Source organism: Syzygium oleosum, unplaced genomic scaffold (genome assembly GCF_021117445.2).
Source record: "Syzygium oleosum isolate NSW1041296 unplaced genomic scaffold, Sole_v2.1 Sole_v2.28, whole genome shotgun sequence".
NCBI classification, from domain to species: Eukaryota; Viridiplantae; Streptophyta; class Magnoliopsida; order Myrtales; family Myrtaceae; genus Syzygium; species Syzygium oleosum.
The window spans coordinates 126,778-145,285 of NW_026607512.1; the positions used below are offsets into that span (position 1 = coordinate 126,778).

General features: G+C 37.9%; 1 pseudogene; it reads left to right on the forward strand.

Moving 5' to 3' along the window:
* The first annotated feature begins 4,926 nt into the window (after positions 1-4,926).
* LOC115680639 (omega-hydroxypalmitate O-feruloyl transferase-like) lies at positions 4,927-8,281 on the forward strand (annotated as a pseudogene).
* Positions 8,282-18,508: the final 10,227 nt, after the last annotated feature.

Consider the following 18,508-nt stretch of genomic DNA (forward strand, 5'->3'; position numbering starts at 1 on the left):
TCTTGCTTTGTTTCTTGTAACTTTTCCTTTGTCAACCAGTTTGTTTCTGAATACCCATTTTGTTCCAATTACTGGATGATTTTTGGGTCTTGGCATAAGTTCCCATACTTTATTGATTCTGAACTGCTGAAGTTCCTCCTCCATAGCTTCGATCCAGCTTTCATCTGATAATGCTTCACCAATTTCTTTTGGTTCTATTTCTGATATCAATGCCAAGTTGCTGATGTTTTTCTTGCGTTTAGATCTAGTCTTGATGCCATCTTCTATTTCTCCAATGATGAGGTTCTTCGGATGACTGGATTTATGCTTCCAGTTTCTATCGAATCTCTCATTTTGAATATCACCAGATTCTGAAGGTTCTGATTGAGTCTGGATTGAACCTTCTTTTCCTTCTTCTACAGATTCAACGATCTTTGGAGATTCTTGTTGAGCTTCAGATAACTCTTGAATATTGGGAGATGGTTCAGATTCATCTTTGTGAGTCTGAATATTTTCATCAAACCTCACATTCATTGTTTCTTCCACAGTCTGAGAATTCTTGTTGAAAACTCTATATGCTTTACTTGTAGTAGAATATCCAAGGAAAAATCGTTCATCTGCTTTTTCATCAAACTTACTAGAGCGGTCATTTGGATTTTTGAGCATAAAGCATTTACAATCAAATACACGAAAATATGAAATGCTGGGTTTTCTACTTTTGTAAAGCTCATAAGGGGTTTTGTCAAGAATGGGCCTAAGAAAAACTCTATTAATGATATAATAAGCTGTAAAAACTGCTTCTGCCCAAAAATGAAAAGGAATCTTGCTTTCAATCAAAAGAGTTCTTGCCATTTCTTGCAAAGAACGATTTTTCCTTTTCACAACACCATTTTGTTCTGGTGTATAAGGAGTAGAAAAATTGTGTTGAAAGCCATTTTCCTCACAGAAATCTGAAAAACTTTGATTTTCAAATTCTCCCCCATGATCAGTTTTGATGCTCGAAATGGTATAACCCTTTTTCATTCTGAACTCTTCTTGTAAATCTTGAAAAATATGAAAATGCTTCATTTTTATGAGCAAGGAAGAACACCCAAGTAAATCTTGTGAAGTCATCAACAATAACTAAACAATATTTCTTACCACCAATACTTTGTGTTCTGGTTGGTCCAAATAGATCCATATGAAAAAGCTGCAAGGCACGATTAGTGGAAACATGATGTATAGACTTAAAAGAGCTTCTTACTTATTTTCCTAGAGTGCGGGCATTGCATAACTCTGTTTTCTTGTACTTTAAATCTGGCAGTTCTCGAACTAATTTCTTGTTTGAGATTTTTGAGATTTGTTTCATACTAATATGCCCCAATCTTCTGTGCCATAGATCTTCATCCTCTTTGATTGAGATCAAGCAATGAGTGGAGTTTGGATTGACATCTAGAAGATAAATATTGCCATGTCTTCTTCATGTAAATGTTTGAGAAGAATCTTTGCTCGTTCCTGAGCATGTATTTTCTTGAAAATTGATTCTGAAACCTGTATCACATAGTTGGCTTATGCTTATCAAGTTGTAGTTGAGTCCTTTTACCAATGACACATCATTGATTATGAGTCCTCCAATTTCAACTGTTCCTTTGCCAACTATCTTCCTTTGTTATTTCCTCCAAAGTAAACTTTTTCACCATTCAGGCTTTGTAGTTTAACGAATATGCTCGGATCTCCTATCATGTGTCTAGAACATCCACTGTCTAGGTACCACTTTCTTTTTCTCTTAGTAGTAATCTGCAAAAATCACAATTACTCAAGTTTTCTTTGGTACCCAAATTTGTTTGGGTCCTTGAGAATTAGTATAGGCTGTCTTAACAAAGTCTCTTCGAATTGGTCTTCAAACCTTAGGACATTCATTCTCAAAATATTGTGGATCTCCACATTTTGAGTACTTGAGTGCACTTCGGTCAACGGGTTTGACAAAATTCCTTTTGAAATGATTTTTATAAACTTGTCGAGGAGGTCTTTGCTTTAATCTCTCATTGACTTTTGAAAAATCAATTAAATTGTCACTTTCCTTCACAAATCCGAGACCAGATTTGTTGTAGTAAGGAATTTGTATAGAAAGAATATGCTTCAAGGTTTCTGAACCTTTTGAAAACTTGGAAGTAATTTCTGAAAATTCCTTTTTCAAAATAACATTTTCTTTGGAAAGTAAATCTCAATTTTCCTTGACTTGATGAAATTCTTTTTGAAGGAAATCGATTTTTTCTTTTTGTGAAACATCCTGTTGCCTCAATGATGAATTTTCCTTTTTTAATGAAGAGATTCTTTTAAGAGTAGCCTTAAATTCAAAGCATAATTCATCAATGTAATTTGACACTTCAATTGGCATTTCAGGATACTTTACCTCAATCTCAACTTTAGCATCAGAATCTGAATCTGAGTATGAGTCTGACTTGACTATCAGACAGAAGTTTGAGAGATTTTCATCACTGTCTTCACACTCTGTATCACTCAAGGTTCTGCTTTTAAGGCTTTCTTTGCTTTCTCAAATTTGGCCTTTTTTTTCAGAAGTGGACAATTTGGCTTAATATGTCCACGTTTCCTGCAATTAAAGCAAATTACTTCCTTTGATTTTTCTGTTTCAATGAGAGTCTTCTTCTTCTCAAAAGGCTTCTTCCCTTTGAGGTTTCTTCCTTTGATTTTCATCTTCTTATACTTCTTTATGAAGAGAGCCAGTTCTTCATCGTCAACATCTTCATCTTCAGAATCTGCATCAGAATCAATGTTAGTTTTTAATGCAATTGACTTTTTACCTCCGGATTCATTCTCCTCATTCAGTTGCTCGGTCTCATATGATTGAAGAGTTCCAATTAACTCATTCACTGATAGAGGCATGATTCTTTGAGTCTCTCGAAGAGATGTTTTGATATTATCCCACTGCTTTGACAGTCCTCTCAACAGTTTGTTGACTTTCATCGCATCTGAGACTGGTTGTCCTTGATATGCAAGACCGTTTACTATGTCAGCAAATCTGTCATACATATCAGCAACTGATTCTCCAGACTTCATTTTGAAGGATTCATATTGACCAAGCAGTAGATTGATTTGAGTTTCCTTGGCTCGATCTGTTCCTTCATAAGTAGTGTAGAGAGTATCCTAGATATCCTTAGCTGATTCACAAAAAGCAATTTTTTTATATTCAATAGGTGCTAAGGCACAATAGAAAGAATAAATTGCTTTGGAATCTAAGGCTTCTCTTTTTGATATCTCAGTTTGAGATAATGGAGGATCTGCTGGTATGCTTCCTTCTGTCTTTTCTTTTGAATCAGAAGGTCTTGGTTTAACTCCTCTGATGATGACATCCCATTGCATGTGATCAATTGACTTTATGAATGCCTTCATCTTATTCTTCCAGACACTATATTCCTTGCCATCGAAATATGGTGGTCTGTTGTTGCTTTGTCCTTCAATGAGACCTGGAGCACTCAAGCTAGCCATATAGATCGTTAGCTCAGAAGTAATACACTTCAATAAACGAGCAAAGGATCACCTAGAGGGGGGTGAATAGGTGATCTTAAACAATTTTGATCAATTTATAGCGGAAATGGTTGATCACAGTTGAGTCTGAATAAAATTCAGATTCAAAACAGTTTATATAGACAGTGCTCTTGATGTGCAGTATGTAAAGTAAGAGATAAGAGATAGAAAAACTGCACATAAGTTTATAGTGGTTTGGCTTATAGCAAGCCTACGTCCACTCTCCCACGCTGACAGCCTACTGGCTGGATTTCACTATGTAATCAAGAGGAATTACAGATTCTGAGTGACAGCACTCTTGTATATGATAGGACTCTCTATCTCACACAATCACTTTTACAAAGTATCCCTCAAGATCTTGTGTTTTGCTCAAGAAAGACAAGAGAAGGATCTGAGTATGCTCAGACTTTGGACTTGTTGATTCTCGATCCTCGTAGGTCTCCTTTTATACTCCTCCACTACCAAACTAGCTGTTGGACAGTCTTCAGAGGTCATCTTCTAATCTTCATCTTGGACAGATTTGTGTAAAATAGATTGAGTAGCCATTGATTGACAAAATCTAAATCCCGCTGATTTTAGTCGCCCATACAACCAGAATCTTGGTTTTCATAAGTAGAGCTTTATCCGTTGTAATGCATACTTGTCATAATGTTTGATTGTCAATCAATTAGGCTGAGATTGAGTCAATCAAAACTTTCCTTTTGTGAAATCCATGCCAGATCACTAGCTGTTGTAATTCGTTCTGAATGAGTTTTGCTTCTGCATCTGAAAAACTTCAGTGTCTGCATCTGTATAATTTATGAGTCTGAAGAATTTCTGATTCTTTACATTCAGAACCTGAGTCAGCGTAGGTCTTCAGTAAAATCCGAGTCTTTCAAATTTAGAGTCTGAATGACTTTTATGGTAAAGTCTGAACATCTTATTTCTGAGTCTGAACTTTTAGTTCTGAAAACTTGTAAAGTCTGATATTTCCTTCTGAACTTCCAGAACATATTAACCTGGAATGGAATGCATGTCAGATTTACAAGATAAACATAGAAAGTTTTGTCAGCTTCAAAATTCATTAGGAGTTTTCCTCAACAGAAAGATCGTGTGATTATTTCTCCTTTCGTCTTTAAAATCCAAACTAAAAAATGAATGAAAGTCGAAATAAGGTCGGACTACAAAGCCCGATGACACCGAGGTAGCCGAGGGATCAGTTTGAAGCAAGTATAAAAGCGATGTCGTGACGAACTGTCGCGTTGTGGTGAATTCATGAAACCCTAGTAATCCACATAAACGTCTGATTGAACAGTTGCCTACATTTTGTTTTAGGGTTTTCTGACTAACTGATCTATTTAGTTGCATCTTTGCGGAGTATCAGAATGATCGAGGAGATCGTGCTGTTCAGAAGTTTGACATCCCGCGGCAGAGGAATCAAACATGGTTTCGCAAACGGTAAGAATCCACACGTATAATCAAGGGCTCAAATACCCGAGATCGTATATCTTCTGAATTCTTATACTTATGCTGATTTTCTTTGGTAGATTTTGCGCCATATCGTTTCCCAGAGGTCAAGTTGACCGGGCCGGTTGTTAATTCGAGGTTAATTTTCTTCTCCTTCTCTTATAATCACGCTCTTGGAGCTAACTATTCATGTCTATTTTCTTGTTGTTGTGTTCCATAAGGTCTAGCGTAAGTATCTTCTTTCTTTTTTGGCAAGGTCAAGGAATGGTTGCAATTTATGTGCTAAATCCGCTAACATCTTTCTACTCTTGCTATTGATTTTGTCCGCTATATCTCGCCAATGCTACCCCACTTGTAACCGCCGCTGCCGCCCTCACTTATATGACTCTTTTATGTGTGTGTGTGTGTGTGTGTGTGTGTGTGTGTGTGTGTGTGTGTGTGTGTGTGTGAGAGAGAGAGAGAGAGAGAGAGAGAGAGAGAGAGAGAGAGAGAGAGAGAGAGAGTCACGGTCGTGAAGGTTGCAACCTTCGTCAATTCGCTCTTGTGCGGACACAAATATATGCTCGCGCAAGGTCAGCGACGTTCGTGCGAGCGAGTTGCAGAAAGATCGTGACCTTCGATGGTAGCCTCAATCAAGTTTCACGGGAGAGTTAGAAAGGATTAGAATTGTAGTTGGTGTGTGTGTGTGATTTCTCATAAAATGTGAGGTATCATTGGTAAAGTTAAGGTACTTTTTGGTGATATGGGTTAATCTGGGCTTTCGACTGGATTGTTGATTAAGGGATATCTTTAACAGATACTATCTTATAAAAAATGGTCACGATGGTGGTAAAACTTCATTTAATAGTTTTTGTATGTTTTTAACATTGTTATGTGCCTCCCAATATTCTGGATACATAGAGACTAGCCGTATAAGCACCATCATTGCAAAATGGTCACGATGGTCACGATCTATTATCTAAGACGATCACCAAATTCCACGTTATGGTTCGTGCTATAGAAAAGTAAATTACATTATTTTCGCATCAGTCATATAAACATTATTTAGATAAGCCCACAAAGAATGATGACGGTAGACGTCTAGAACTCACATAAATGATTATTTTATCTAGGTCAACGTTCCTTAAGATAAAGGGAAAACACCACAAAAAACCCTAAATTATATCACTTGTGACAAATTTATCCTGAACTTTTTTTTGTGACACGAAAAATCCAAAATTATGCCACTTGTGACATATTTACCCCACAATACATTTGTCCATGGGTATTTTCGTCTTTTTCTTTTTTCTTTTTTTTCTTTCTTCTCTTCCCCTCCGCTGTGGCCGGCGGAGGGAAGCCGGCAAGGGCGGCCCTTGCCAGCGTTGGGCGAGGGCAGCCTTCGCCAAATTTGGCGAGGACGACCCTCGTTGGCGGAGGGAAGAGAAAAGAAAAAAAAATAGAAAAAAGAAAAATATGAAAATGCCTATGGACAAATGTATTGTGAGGTAAATGTGTCACAAGTGGCATAGTTTGAGGTTTTTCGTGTCACAAAAAAAAAGTTCAGGATAAATTTGTCATAAGTGATATAATTTGGGGTTTTTTGTGGTGTTTTCTCTAAGATAAATGAATGCTGCTAAATGAGCAGGTACAACTCCTAGTTGTGTACATCCACATCTACAGGAGGACTTGTTCGTCTCCTACGCGACTGGTGATGCGAACGTGACAGCACTTCACCAACTTCCTCAATTTATTTTGAACGTTCGTTTGATAGACACATCTCAGCTTAAGAATTTACGGGATTCACATTTTTTTTCTTATTAAAAAACACGAATTCTCATGCAACTTTCAGAATGTGATTGGTTCTGTCGTCGCATTACATGACCAATAGAATAAATCAGCGCAATATTTCCTCTTCTTCGATGGACCTTTGTGTAATGACTCATGGTATTCATCGATGTGTAGGTTTTTCAACAGCCACCGAAGCATTGACGATCAATGGCAGCGAGTTGGCTATGCGCAAGTCCGAGCCCGACATGGTCCAACCCGAGGCTAAGACCCCGGACAGGTCCTACTTCCTGTCGAGTCTCGACCAGGCGATTCCGTTCACCATGAAAACGATCTACCGCTACGAGAAAGGCGGCAACAACGCCGGGGACGTGATCAAACAGGCTCTGTCCAAGGCTTTGGTCCATTATTACCCGCTTGCAGGGTCCATGGCCATAAGCCCGCAAGGGAGCTTCGTCGTGGACTTGGCCGAAAAGGGCGTGCCGTTCGTGGAGGCGGAGGCCGATTGAAGCATGGGCGCGCTCGGGGACGTCCGCATTCCCAATCCCGATGTTACGAGCAAGCTCATTTACTCCGATCCCAAGGCCAAAAACATACTTGAAACACCATTGCTATCTGCACAGGTTAAGAGAACAACCTACGACAATGTCACTTCAATCCTGATACTTTGCATTGTGCTCTGTGTGTATCCATAACGTGTATCTGCATTATACTTTTCGAAATCAGGTGACGAGGTTCAAGTGCGGAGGATTCACTCTGGGTGTCCTAGTTAACCACAGCCTGGCCGATGGCGTCTCGGGAATGAACTTCATCAACTCGTGGGTCAAAATCAAGAGGGGGAAGCTGGTATCCGCCATCCCTTTTCTCGACCGGACTCTGTTGAAATCGCAGGTGCCTGCTCAGATCAAGTACCCCTACGACGACTTCGTCGAGATCACCGACTCGTCGGACAAGGAGCAGCTGTACCAACAAGATCCCATGGTTTACAAACTCTTCTCCTTCGACACTGAGAAGATCGCACCGATAAAGAAGTTTGCATTATCCGATGAAAAGCTAAAGAGCTGCTCGAGTTTCACCACCGTCTCGGCGCTGGTGTGGCATGCGCGGAGCAAGACACTGAAGATGAAGCCTCACCAATTGACGAAGATCCGTTTGCTGGCCGACGTTAGGACCAAGTTTGAGAAGCCGTTGCCTGAGAATTATTTCGGCAACGCCATGGTCACGACCGCAGGCCTTGCCTCCGCGGGGGAGCTGTGCAAGAGGCCAATCTCATACGCCGTTGAGCAGATACAGAAGGCGGTCGAGTGTGTGGACGAGGATGGCTTTCGGGGATACATGTAGGCCACAGCTCTCGTCGGTCGGCACGCTGGTGATCAGCTCGTGGACGAGATTCGACTATGGCATGTCGAACTTCGGGTGGGGCAACTTGTTGCAGTTCGGGTGCCGCGACCTGGGGAGGGAGCTGTGCCTGTTCATGCCGGAACGGGAAGGGAAGGAGGGGATCGCGGTGGTGTTGGTCTTGCCACTCTCGGCCATGAACACCTTTGAAGAGCTGGTCCAAGTTTAAGGCTACGACAAGGGCATCATCTGCTCAATCATCTTGCTTATTACAATGGGTTTACTTTTTCTTCTATTGTGGCAATAAATTTCTTTTGGTGTTAGCAAATAATTATACTGCTCTAGGCCTCTAGTGACTGTCTGCTGAGGGGCATTTCAACGTTCCCATGTTTAAAATTTTAATAATTGAATATATATATTTTTTAAATTTTGTCTTTGAGCTTTGATAAAGCAACTTTCGGGTCAAAGGTCTTCAAGGAAAAATTTATCTAAGAGAAATGATGAAAGTGACCATCCATAAATCCGAGCGAGACTGACGCCACAAATTTCTTTTAAGGTTGAGTTCACGAAAAACTTCGAACTGATATATTTATGATATATTTATTTTAAATTAATTTTTTGACTACCAAAAATCTCAAATTAGTACACTTATGATAAATTTACCCTCCGATAGTTTCCGTTAAATCGGATTAATATCAAAAACCACAAATTGGTACTCCTGCGATAAATAGAGGGTAAAATTTAACAGAAATTAATGGAGGGTAAATTTGTCACAGGTGTATCAGTTTGGAGTTTTTTATGATCGAAAAATTAGTTTTGGATAAATTTATCACACGTGTATCAATTTGGAATTTTTTATTATATTAAACCATAAGGAAACTTGCAAAACCTTTTTGTCTAGTTCTCACTCGAAGTTCCACTGGCCTTACTCAATTGACATAATAGAATGTCGACTGTCGAGCTCCGGCTACACCTTCCTTTTATTTGGTCGTTTTTTGGTGCTATAAACCTTTTTTCTATTGGTAGTAATATCTCTGAATAAATCTTTTATTCTTCTTTTCACTTTTTTTTTGTACGAAGAAGTTTAGGAGGAGGGGAGATTACTCCATCCCAAGGCAAGTGCATGCCGCAGGCCTCAAAGGTCTTATAGTGGTTTTACATATTGCCTATTAAAGAGGAGTGCTGGTAGAGTGATGCAAAACCTGGGCATGGTGCGCGTAAAGTTTGAACCTTACCAACTGAGCCAACTCACTTTGGCTCTTCTTTTTACTTAAACAATTCATACGTGATACCTCCATCTTTTCATATTATTTAAAATATTCAAAACTCAATTTCTTTATAGAAATTTCTGTCACAATATGTAAACATACTAAATTTTCGAAATACGCATCTAATGCCGGCGTGCTCATGTTCACTCACTGACCCAACTCCTTGGATCTTTATATAGTATACATATATATCACATGGTTTTTGTGTCTCAAATTTTTTTAGAAGTTGTATATCATCTCAAACACTGTCACGAACAAAGGATCACTCGCTAGCTGGAGTGATCCACCCACATGTGATTAATGAGATAAGACATTCGGAATGTGCCATATTCTTTACTATATAATTAATGTGTTCTATATAAATCAATCGTTCTAACTTGATGATAACGGAAGATGTGCTTTATTTAGGTCATTTGATTGTGCAATTGACTTAACACGGTGCGAAACCATGAACAAGAATTGCCTTCGGTAGCTGTAGCTCATTTCTTTTTGAAATAAAATTCTACATAGTATTCCATCTATATAGATGATTTAAATAATCACAAATATTTGATCGACACAAAACAGGCATGTAATGTGTGTTTTACATTTTTTGGACTGGGGAGTTATTTTATAGCAGCACTATCTACATGAGACGTGTTCGATTGTTTTTTTTTGTTTGTTTAAAGTAAGCGTTACAAAACTATTTACACATAGCCTAAACTAAGTTTTTAAGTATAAAACCTAAATAGGACAAATAGGATCATACTTGAATGAGAAAATTACCAAAAAAATCCTAATTCTATTGCACACACGCACAATTCACTCCTAAATTTTTAATTAGGCCATTTTTTTTTAAAAAAATTTAGCTCCTAATAATTAGGCGAGTTTAGTCCTAAATGTTTTGACGATTTGCCAATTGAGTCCTAAACTTTTCAATTGTGCCAATTTAGTCATAAACCTCTTGATGATTTGCCAATTTAGTCTTTCCAGCTAATTTTGGCCAGAAATCGCTAATGTAGCGATCTAGTTAGCACCGGTCGTCTTACATGGCACGGCCGGCGTTGACGTGGACAATTTTATTTTTTGTCGAAACCCTTCTCGTTATTTACGCACACACTAATTTGCATCCCAAACTTAAATTTTACTAACCTAATGTTAGAGCCAAACTACATAGTCTAAAAACTGATCAGCCCTCTATCAATAGACACAAAAAACGGATGGGAGAGGTGTGGTGGAAGCATGTTTGGGACAAAACAAACTATTTGTACTGGACTTTTGGTACATGTTCAATTTAGTTTTTCCAGCTAATTTTGGCCGTAAATTACTAATGTGGCAGTCTAGTCAGCACTAGCTATCTTACACAGCATGGCCGGCACTGACGTGTATAATTTTTAATATTTTTTAAAATTTCTGAATTTTTTATTTTTTATTTTTCTTCTTTTTTTTTCCAACCCTAGGCTGATGAGGGCATGGCTAAGGCGGTTGTTGCCCAAATCTAGTGAGGGTCGCGGCCCTCGCTCACAGCGAGAGGGAACCCCAATGCCCTTGCTCTAACCAAGCGAGGGTCGGCTAGCGCTGACCAAACTAGGCGAGGGTCGGCAGTGATGACTAGACCGCCACGTTAGTAATTTTGGCAATTAAAAATTTTAAAACTTAATTGGCAAATTGTCAAAAGATTTAGAATTAAATTGGCCAAATTGAAAGGTTTAGGATTGTGTTGGCATAAGTGCAATAAGTTAAGATTTTTTTTTGGTAATTTCCCCATACTTGAACTCTCGTTGCCCCTCTTACTAAATTATGTATGTGGAACGTTCCTCGTTGTTGTTGAGAATGACAGTGACCATTAGCTTAGCGGGCTCATTTATCAGACGCTCAAACTTTCACTGGACAACTTGAAGAGGCTCAAAGCTTTGGGAAAATTACCAAAAAAGTCATAAATCCATGCTTGTAGCCAACAAGCGTCTGTGGTTAGAAAAAAAAAAGAAAAAAAAAGAAAAAATAATAACAAAATATTCAGAAATTTTTTTAAAATTTGAAAATTTTTAAAATTGTTAATGTCAGCACCAGTCGTACCACATAGGACGACTGGCATTGACTAGACCGTCATGTTAGTGATTTCCGGTCAAAATTGACAAATTGTCAAAAAGGTTAAAGAGAAAATTGGCTAAATTGAAAAGTTTATGACTGAATTGGCACAAGTGCAAAAGGTTTATGACTTTTTTGTAATTTTCCCTCAAAGCTTCTTTTTATTTTTATTTTTTTGGACAAACTCAAAGCCTCTTTACAAGGCATTCCCAAACGCACTTCTGACATCTGGATATTTCCCAACTTACAGGAGCGCCTCCTCGAACGCTTGTGATCCCGCTGCAACAAAACCAGCATGCTTTCACGTACATATATAGAAACCCTACATTGCGTCAAGAATCAACATGCACGTAACCAAGGGTTGAAATACAAGTTTAGATCTTCCAATATCTAGATTCATTTCATAGATTATTTTCCACGTCTTTTCTCGTGGTCCAGTAGATCTGGCGGCATACTCAATCTTCGAGGATGATTCCTTGCACCTTTCTTCTTCTACCCCATTTACCACGCCCGCCTCACATTTTCACCCTCCCCTCGATCCTCATCTTCCTCCCATAGAGCTTATCTTTATTCATATGAAAATTCTCAGTATCTTCTGAGTCGACCGATAGGGTCGATCGCGTTTGGTCAAGGCGTGCATCTTCCTCTCGTAAGCCGGGCTGGGACGGATCAGAACTCCTGATCGCATCGTTCTTTTTGGCACTTCGTTGCTGTGTCACACAGTTATCCATGGTTGTCATCGTCTGCTCTGGTTTATTCCAGAGGATATGCATGCCACCACATTAGGGTTGGTGGGAGATGATGTAAAAGCCCTCCTGAGAAGTCGCTACCAAATGCTTCTTAATTAATTTCAAGTACTTTTGACAAAAAAAAAAAAGAATTCACGTACACCCTTTCTTTTTTGGTCTGAGAAAGTACACCCATTGATACACCTATCATATCACCCTTTGAAGAATTATTCGATTCAACACAAATATACAAGTACACCAATCGTATCATGCTTTGAAGAAGTATTCAATTCAACCCAAATATACAAGTATACAAGTCTTCATGTCTTATTTTTTCTTTTTTTGGGATAATGACACAAATGAAGTGGTCCCTGAACTTTAAATTTATTTAATGTGTTAGAAAAAAAAAGTCATGAAGAAATTGACCAACATTTTTATGCACAACAAGAGAATTACACGGGAATATAAGTTGAATCACTAGCGTGTAATGGGCGAATCTACAATTCCACAATGGTTCGAATATAATCACAAAGAAATTATTCTTGTTCCACAACCTAAATGCCGATAGCCTTCTGAAAGTAATGATGGAAACCTTTTATGTGTTTTTCTTATTGAGAGAGAGTGGAAGAGAACAAAAAGTTAATGTGCATTTTTTTGTACTTTTTTATTTTATGGAGACGGAGGAAATTATCAAAAGATAATCGCTCCCACCTCTCAAACGATGCCTTTCAAACACACCCCATCATGGGCGAACACACCCCTTCATGGGTGAACTGCTGAAATACAACACAATGTGATCTTTGAACTTTACCCTAATGTACAATATTATCCCTAAATTTTTAATTTGTTCAATATCATCCCTGAATTTTTTGTATATGTTCAATTTAATCTCTGAATTATATGAAAATATTCAATATTGTCCTTATATTAATTCAAGTGCAAGGATAACATCGAACATTCTCATATGAACTAAATTGAACATGCACAAAAAATACAGGGACCATGTTGTGTTATTTTCCCTTTTTTTTTTAGTATCAAGATTGATTTGACCCTTTCTTTTAGTTTCATTTTTTTAGAGAAAGGGATCAAGAACCCTTCTCGTTATTTACCCATACAGTACTTTGCATCCCAAACTTGAAGATTACTATCTTAATCTTAGAGCCGAACTGCATAGCCTAAAGACCGATCAGCCCTACTTCGGTAGGCACAAAAAATGAATGGGAGAGGTGTGGTGGAAGCATATTTGGGACAAAACGGACAATTCGGTATAAATATATTGATGATGATAGGATAAATTTTGAGTCTAATACAAAAACTCAAGGTTAAAAATGGTGGCTTAAAAAATAATTGAAGTAAAGTATGGGTCTATTTGTACTAGGACATAAGAAATTTCACCATAATATCCACGTAATGAATTTGGATGGAAACATGCAAGATTCATCTCAACGAATAAAATTTCTTTTTTTTTTTTGCATGTACAAATATGAACCTGAATAAATTGGCGACTCGAATGCGTAGACTCACAATGTATGCATGAGTTAGGGCTGATTGGTTTCAAGATGGGTAGGTTCCAGACCTAGAATCTAGAATCAACCCTTTTAGAATCGATTCCCAGATTTTAGAATTGAAACCTACTCTGTTGTTCTATAACCTACCATGTTTTTTTTATCCGGCTATTTTTCTTTTATTCTTTGTTTTTTGGTTTCATTTTTTACAGCAAAATAATATGAGCAATAAAACGGTTCAAAGTTGAAAGACATAATGGGTGGACCGCCCAAGATGGGCCAAACCCGGCCCGTGAGCCACAAGGGCCCACAAGGTAGTTATTTGGCTATCACTATAAATAGTAGGCACCCCTTGGAAAAACTAACGTGTTTTTCCATATGAAAAAGAACTTACTCCTTCGAACATAACGTAATCTCTGTTTTTCCTTCGGAACGCAAACGAGTACGAAAGACGATCGAAGAACTCTCAAGTGCAAAGTGGCACTTAATCCGTGACAATACCGGGTATGTTCATTGTGTGATATGCCTGTACGATCGGTGATACAAGTTGATGGTCATCGGGTACGTTTTCCGCATTGATCGAATTCGTTTCGAATATGTTTTGAATGTGTCGTTCGGAAATTTAGTTTTCCCAATATTGGTATCAGAGCCTGTTTACTTGTTTCCCGATCATGCATGTGTATCGTTTCTAACATTGAAGTGTATATTGCTTGTTTTTCGTTTCGGCCTCGTTTTTTGTTCGTTTTCTTCGCGTTGCCGAACTGTTCATGCATGTTTCGATTTTTGTTCTTTCGTCAAAACTTGAATTTTATTGCATAGACAGAAAGTGCTCGTCGAGACAAGAAAAATGAGGGGCGGTGCGTCGCCGGAGGAGGCCGCACGCGCCCTCACGCGCCGACAAGGGCCGTGGGCACGACGGCGCATGAGGCCCACGCGCGGCCGTGGCGAAATGGCCCGTCGGTCGTCGCCAACCGCCAACAATGACGTCAGCGTGACGTCATCGGAGCGGGGACCCGAGACCTGACCTGGTTGACAGTTGACCGATCAACGGTCGGACCAGTCAAACCGGTCAAACCGGACCGGTTCAGATCGGGCAAAATGACCCATTGTGTTCTTTCGGCCCGTTCGAGCTCATTTGAACTCCAATTTGGGCGTTCTTGGTATCGACGTGCTCGTATCGGAATGCTCTACGTTATGGTATATTTATATTACATGTTTGCTGCACTTATGAATGTGAAAATGCATGATAAACCCTATGTACACGTACTTAGGGGTATATTCTTTGACATTTTCTCTAGTATTTCTCTATAGTTTTTGAAATACAGGTGCTAGATCATATGTATATGAATAAGCATTCCTTATCTTAATATATCATGGATTATAAGTAATCCCTTTGTTCTGCATTCATTGCAGGAACAATGGTACATTGGAGATGCACTCCGATAATTCCAAGAACGGTAGCTCAAAAGGAAAGGCTTGAGAAACTAAGAATCAAGCTAGCTCTTTATCGATGGGACGCTGGAGATGATATAATGACACACATCATCAAGGTCAATAAAATGATACAGGATATCATTTGGAACGGTTTTGTAATGCCAGAATATGTACTGGTCGGAGCCCTAAAATGCACTATTCCTGAGGAGTTGGGAAGAATTCTTGATAAGGTTAAAAAAACCTTAAAGGGTCCAAGCTATAAAATGCTTGTAGAGAATTTTCTGCAAGAATACATAAGGGTCGGGGCAAGGAGAACATCAACCCTCGCATTGAATGGGTCTCGGCGCAAACCATGGCCCGGATCTAGGGGTTTTCAGGGAGCCTCCGTTTATGTTCCAAAGAAAATAGAACTTTCTAAAGAATTTTATGAGTCATTTCCTGTCTATGTGTTGGATTGGTACACTTGATATTATTCTTTTAGGATTTGGAATCAATTCTGTACATGTTTCAAGTTGATATTACATGTTCTTAAATATTTGTGAATGTGTTATGAAATATATATGGCTATAAATTTTTGTGATTTCTCATTTTATATTGCCATATTATATGTTATGTTATATGTGGGAAGTTCTTAAAAGTTTGTATAACTTTTGAAGAATCAATTTCTTTACATAAATGATTATGTTAATGATAATTTCAAATTAGGATTTTTAGACGATGATTGTGAACATAGTGAACTTTTGACTCTAAAACCTTTTGTCAAACTATTCATTAATATGATTAGTTTATGTAATCATGATGCTGATGAAGCATTAAGACAGGCTTTAATAATTCGTGCGTATGTGTTTGAAATGTTCAGATATGATGGCTTCAGCAACTAAGAACATAGTGGCTGAACTTAATAAGGGAGAAAAATTGAATGGCGACAATTATGAGATTTAGAGTCTCAATATTCAATATGTGCTGGAAGAGCAAGAGGCACTCGAAGCTCTTAACCAAATTATGGAAGAACCTGAGGATGGGACAACAGCCCAACACAAAAGGGACAAAGATGCCTTTGCTATTTGAAAAAGAAAGAACTCTCTTGCTCGCATTACATTGCTAAGCAGCATGGACAATGACATCATGCGAGAGTTCGGACGTTTCAACAACGCCAAAGACATGTGGGCTGCATGGCATCAAGATTTGGTCGAACTTCTGTGATCAAACTGAGATAACTCACTATCCGTTTTGACTCATACAAGATGTCTCATGGAAAGATCATGAAACAATATTTGAGGCAGATGTCGAATATGATTAGTGAGCTGAAGGATACCGGCCATAATAGTCATGGCCACGGGCCAGTTTCAGCTCGGAACCGACCCAGTCAAACCCGGGCCTGCAGTTCGGAATCGAAACTGGCCCGTGCCCTACGGGCCCGAATAGGTTCCAAAAAAAAAAAATTTAAAATTTAAATAAAAAAAAAATGCAGCAGGGCCTGCACGTCTGCAGGCCCTGCTTCGGCCCGTTGCCAGGGCAGCCTTTGCAGGCTGCCTTGGCAATGGGCAAAAAGAAAATAATAAAATAATAAAATAATAAAAAATAAAAAGATAATCGTTGCGAATTGCAACGGTTATTTAGCTTTTTTTTTTATTCTAAATTTTCTTCTCATTTTTTTCTTATAAATTCTCTCAAATTCTCTCAATACTCTCAAATTCTCTTCTCTCAAATTTTCTCAATACTCTAAATTCTCTCAAATTCTCTTAAATTCTCTCAATTTTCTCAATCCGCGCAATTCTCTCTTAATTCTCCCAATCAATCCGCTCAATTCTCTCAATCCACTCAAAAAATGGCAAGTGGAAGTCGAGTGCTAACTGGCAAATGTAAGAATATCATGACGGAATCCCATCATTCTTTTGATCCTCGTGATTATGGAGATTTTCAAGATGATGAAATCAACATTTTCCCCGATGTGGAGCTCGTCCGGACGCAAGAAAGTCTTCATCCTCCTGCCGAAATGTCTACAACAAAGGAGGTGGAGCGGGAACTTACATCTGACATTTGGGATCACTTCACGAAAATGGAAAGGTTTGATATTGGTCAAAAAAAGTATGATATAATTTGAAAACGTTGTGGGAAAATATATAAATATGCAGGTGGACAAGGATATGGAACATTCAAACGGCATCTTATGAGCAAACATCCAACCCAAGCTGGAATCGATATCAGGCAACAACAAATTTTCGGGTACGTCAATCCTAACACTTCCCCTTTATTTCGTTTTAATGAAAAAACTTATAAGGAAGAATTAGGTAAATTTGTTTCCGTTGAGCATTTATCATTTAATTTTGGAGAAAGATTTGGTTTTAATCAATTTGTACAAAAAGCATGTGCTCCACAAGCAAAACGTGTTCCTAGAAATTCACTTAAACGAGTAATTAAAGATCTTTACAAAAATGGAAAAAAAGATTTACAAAACTTTTTTATGCAATTTAATGGATGTGTGCATATAGGTAGTGATATTTGGAGTAATCATTGGCAAATTCATTCTTACATGGGCATAACATGTCATTGGATAGATGACGATTGGAATATTCAAAAAAGAGTTATTGCATTTAGAGTTTTCGATAGTAAGCATACGGCAAATAATATTTATAGAATAATTAGGCAAATTTTAGAAGAATATTATTTGCTTAACAAAATTTTTTCAATTGGTTTTGATAATGCCGCGGCAAATACAGCTTCAATTGCCGATTTAGAAAATATTTGTAAACCCGCTTTTGGCGGAAATTTTTTTTATGTTAGATGTGCTTGTCATGTTTTAAATTTATGTGTACAAGATGGTTTGAAGACTCTTGATATTTTTCTTGAATCAATAAAAATGGCGATTCAATTTTTATGGAAACATCCCCAAAAAATGAAAGAATGGGGTAGATTTTGTAAAGAAAATGACAAAAAGCCAAAAAAATTTCCAAGAGATGTTCCAACTTGTTGGAATTCTACTTTCCACTTGTTTAGTGAATCTTTTGCATATAAAGATTTATTATGTGCATTCATTTCTAATAATATACCTCAGATTAATTTATACCCACAAGAGTGGGGTATTTGCAAAAAAAAATTAGATATTTTAAAGGTTTTTAATGATGCAACTTATACTTTGTCCGGTGTTTATTATCCTACTACACATTTATTTTAGTAGAGTGTATTAATATTGTCGGAGTTTTTTAGGAATATGAAAATGATGTTGAATTACAACATACTATAGTAACAATGAAAATGAAGTGGCTACATTATTATAGCGAAATTCCCATTATTTATTTAGTTGCTTGTGTTTTTTATCCACGTTGCAAATTAGATGGTTTAAGTGATTATTTGCATATGTATTATCAATGTTTACATTATGATACGGTAAATGTTACAACCATACTAAGTGAGGTTAAAAACGTAGTAATAGAATTATATAATAAATTTTATA